The 3963-nt window shown below is 35.9% G+C and overlaps 1 pseudogene; it reads right to left on the reverse strand.

Moving 5' to 3' along the window:
• Positions 1 to 3254: 3254 nt before the first annotated feature.
• Positions 3255 to 3745, reverse strand: LOC110202521 (adenylate kinase isoenzyme 6 pseudogene; annotated as a pseudogene).
• Positions 3746 to 3963: the final 218 nt, after the last annotated feature.

Genomic DNA, 3963 nt, shown 5'->3' on the forward strand with positions numbered 1-3963 from the left:
TAGAAGACAACAAAGTCAAAGCTCCTATATCCAAAGCCTTCAAGAAAAATATGAATTGGTCCCAGGCCATGGAAGAGCTCAAAAATGATTTTGAGAAGAAGTAAGACAAGTAGAGGAAAAACAGGGAAGAGAAATGAGAGTGATGTGAGAAAATCATAAAAAGCAAGTCAACAGCTTGCTAAAGGAGACTCAAAAAAATACTGAAGAGAATAACACCTTAAGAAAGTAGCCTAACCCAAATGGCAAAAGAGGTCCAAAAACCCAATGAGGAGAAGAATGCCTTAAAAGGCAAAATTGGCCAGATGGAAAAGGAAGTCCAAAACTTCACTAAAGAAAATACTTCCTTAAAAATTAGAATGGAGCAATTGGAAGCTAGTGACTTTATGAGAAATCAAGACGTTGTAAAACAAATTCAGAAGAACAAAAAAATAGAAAACAATGTGAAATATGTCACTGGAAAAACAACTAACCTGGAAAATAGATCCAGGAGAGATAATTTAAAAATTATTGGACTATCTGAAAGCCATGATCAAAAAAAGAGCCTAGACATCATCTTTCAAGAAAATATCAAGGAAAACTGCCCTGATATTTTAGAACCAGAGGGCAAAATAGAAATTGAAAGAATCCACTGATCACCTCCTGAAAGAGATCCCCAAAGGAAAACTCCTAGGAATACTGTAGCCAAATTCCAGAGTTCTCAGGTCAAGGAGAACATATTGCAAGCCAGAAAGAAATGATTCAAGCACTGTGGAAACACAATCAGGATAGCACAAGATTTAACAGCTTCTACATTAAGGGACCGCAGAACACAGAATATAATATTCTGGAGGGCAAAGGAAATAGGATTACAACCAAGAATCATCTACCCAACAAAACTGAGTATAATCCTTTAGGGGAAAAAATGGATATTCAGAGAAATAGAAGACTTTCAAGTATTCTTGATGAAAAAACCAGAGCTGAATAGAAAATTTGACTTTCAGATACAAGATTCAAGTGAAACATGAAGAGGTAAACAGGAAAGAGAAATCATAAGGGACTTATTAAGGTTGAACTGTTTAAATTCTGCATGGAAAGATGATATTTGTAACTCATGAGTCTTTTGTCAGTATTAGAGTAATTGGAGGGAAAAAATTATATGTATGTATATAGATGGCTAGCTAGCTAGCTAGCTGCTAGCTAGCTAGATAGATAGATAGATGGCATAGGGTGAGTTGAAGATGAAGGGGTGATATCTGGAGAATAAAATTAAGGGGTGAGAGAGGATTATACTGGGAGAAGGATAAAGGGAGAGGCAGAATGAGGTAAATTATCTCACATAAAACAGACAAGAAAAGGCTTTTACAGGGGAGGGGAAGTGGGGGAAGGTGAGAGGGAATGAGTGAATCTTATCCTCATTGGATTTGGCTTGAGGAGGGAATAACCCACACATTTAATTGGGTATGGAAATCTATCTTACCCTACAGGAAAATGGGGGGGGGGAGAAAAGAGAGCAGGAGGATGATAGAGGGGAGGGAAGTTTGGAGGAGGGGGTAATCAGAAGCAAACATTTCTAAGGACGGATAGGGTCAAAAGAGAGAATAGAATGGCGGAATAGGATGAAGGGAGATATACTTAGTTTTTCACAACATGACTACTATTGGAAGTGTTTTGCATGACTACACATGCATAACCTGAATCAAGTTGCTTTCTGTCTCAGTAAGGGTGGGTGGGGAGGGAGGAAGGGAGAAGATTTGAAGCCCAAAATTTTCAAAACAAAAGTCTAAAAAAAATTGTTTTCACATGCAACTGGGAAATAAAATATACAGGAAATGGGGTATAGAAATCTATCCTGCCCTACAGGAAAATTGAAAGGGAAGGGGATAAGAGAAGGAGGCGGGTAGAGATAGAAGGGAGGGCAGATTAGGGAAAGGGGTATTCAGAATGCCTGCCATCTTGGGGTGGGGGGAGGGAAGAGATGGGGAGAAAATTTGGAACTCAAAATCTTGTGGAAGTGGATGTTGAACATTAAAAATAAATTAATTAATTTTAAAAAATTTTAAAAAAAAGCAGAATTGACCAACTGGAAAGTTAAATACAAAAGCTCAATGAAGAAAATAATTCCTTAAAAATTAGAATTAGGTCAGTGGAAGCTAATGGCTCTATGATACAGCAAGAAACAATAAAACAAACTCAAAAGAATGAAAAAAACACAGAAGAAAATGTGAAATGTCATTGGAAAAACAACTAATCTGGAAAATAGATCCAGGAAAGATAATTTAAGAATTCTTGAACTACCTGACAGCCATAAAAAAAAAAGTTCTTTCAAGAAATTAAAGGAAACTGCTCTGATATTCTAGAAGCAGAGGTTAAAATTGAAATCAAAAAGATTTACCAATCACTTCCTGACAGAGGTCCCAAAATGAAAACTTCCAGGAATATTATAGCCAGATTCTTGAGCTTCCAAGTGAGGGAGAAAAACTGCAAGGAAACAGAATGAAACAATTCAAGTATCATGGAGTCATAGATGTGATATTACAAGATTTGGCAGCTTCTATATTAAAGAATTGGAGGGGTAAAATATGTTCTTCTGGAGGGCAAAAGAGCTTAGGATTACAACCAAGAATTATCTACCCAGCAAAACTGAGTGTAATCCTTCAGGGGAGAAAATGGATATTCAGTGAAATATAGGACCTTCAAGCATTCCTGATGAAAATAACAGAGCTGAATAGAAAATTTGACTTTCTTTTTTTTTTTCAAAGATCTCACCATTTACTTTGTGACTATCCTAATTTATAACCAACTTCCAAGATTAAAAAAAACAAACAAACCAGCAATTTACCACCAATAGAACACTTGATGAAATGTTTGTAGCTTTATCCTTAGACTCTTTTATTTCTAAGTCAGTAGTTCTTCCTAGCCTTCATTTTCTTTTTCATGTCAAGTATGAAAGATTTCCATCTGTTTTCTCAAATTTGCTTATTCTTTATTTATAATATTTTATAAATAAGAATGCTAAATATTCCTACACTTAAAAAGTCCTTCATACCTTATTTATTGTATTTGGGGGTTTTCAGTTTTCTCATGGAGAAAAAAAAATTAATTTAGTCATAACTAAACTTTATATATTGTCCACCTGCTACTTTTACAACACAAGCCTGGATAGTAAAATTTGGTGTATGTCATCTTAATTTCTACTGCATGGGGAAAGAGAAATCAAGAAAATCTTTAACCATCATGTGGAAAACCTTGAAAGTCCAATGCTTTGCCCTCAGGGTTCAATTATTATCTTTTATCTGCTGCTCAATCCATTTCATTATCTGATCTAAATTATTTTCTAGTTCTTCTGGTACATTGCTGGGCAGCCAGTGTGTAGTTGTAGGAGGTCATGGCTTCTTCATAAAGAATTTGGAAAATTTCACACTGAATATTGTCCTGTGGTTTCTTTACACTGTATTCCCTCTTTTCAAGTCTTGTATATAATACAGAATTATCTGTTTGAAGCACAAAAACTATATGAAACCATCATTCAGGGAAGAAGTCAATCATGGTAATCAAGAATAACTCCATCTTCTTTCATTTTATTTTCTTACTCATCATCCAAAATGGGACATTCATATTCTTCATCAAAGCCATCACATAACTGTCCTTCTTGTGTTAAATTGCCCACGTTAATGTATGTCAGTACTGTTCTTGATGCCAGTTCTTTACCTAGTGTGGTCTTTCCAACACCTGGTGTACCCATGACTAGTATGTTGGGCAGCCTCATGGTCGCCGTGGCACCAGCTCAGTTCCGGTGGCCTGCTCTCCACAAGGGAGCAGCAGACAGCTGAAAATTTGACTTTCAAATACAAGACTGGAGAGAAACCTAAAAAGGTAAACAGGAAAGAGAAATCACAAGGGATTCAATAATATCAAACTGTTTACATTCTTACATGGAAAATGATACTTGTAACTCCTAAGAACTTGATCATTATTAGGGTGGTT

This window comes from Phascolarctos cinereus, unplaced genomic scaffold, assembly GCF_003287225.1.
Source record: "Phascolarctos cinereus isolate Bilbo 61053 unplaced genomic scaffold, phaCin_HiC Scaffold_726;HRSCAF=1367, whole genome shotgun sequence".
In the NCBI taxonomy this organism is placed as follows: domain Eukaryota; kingdom Metazoa; phylum Chordata; class Mammalia; order Diprotodontia; family Phascolarctidae; genus Phascolarctos; species Phascolarctos cinereus.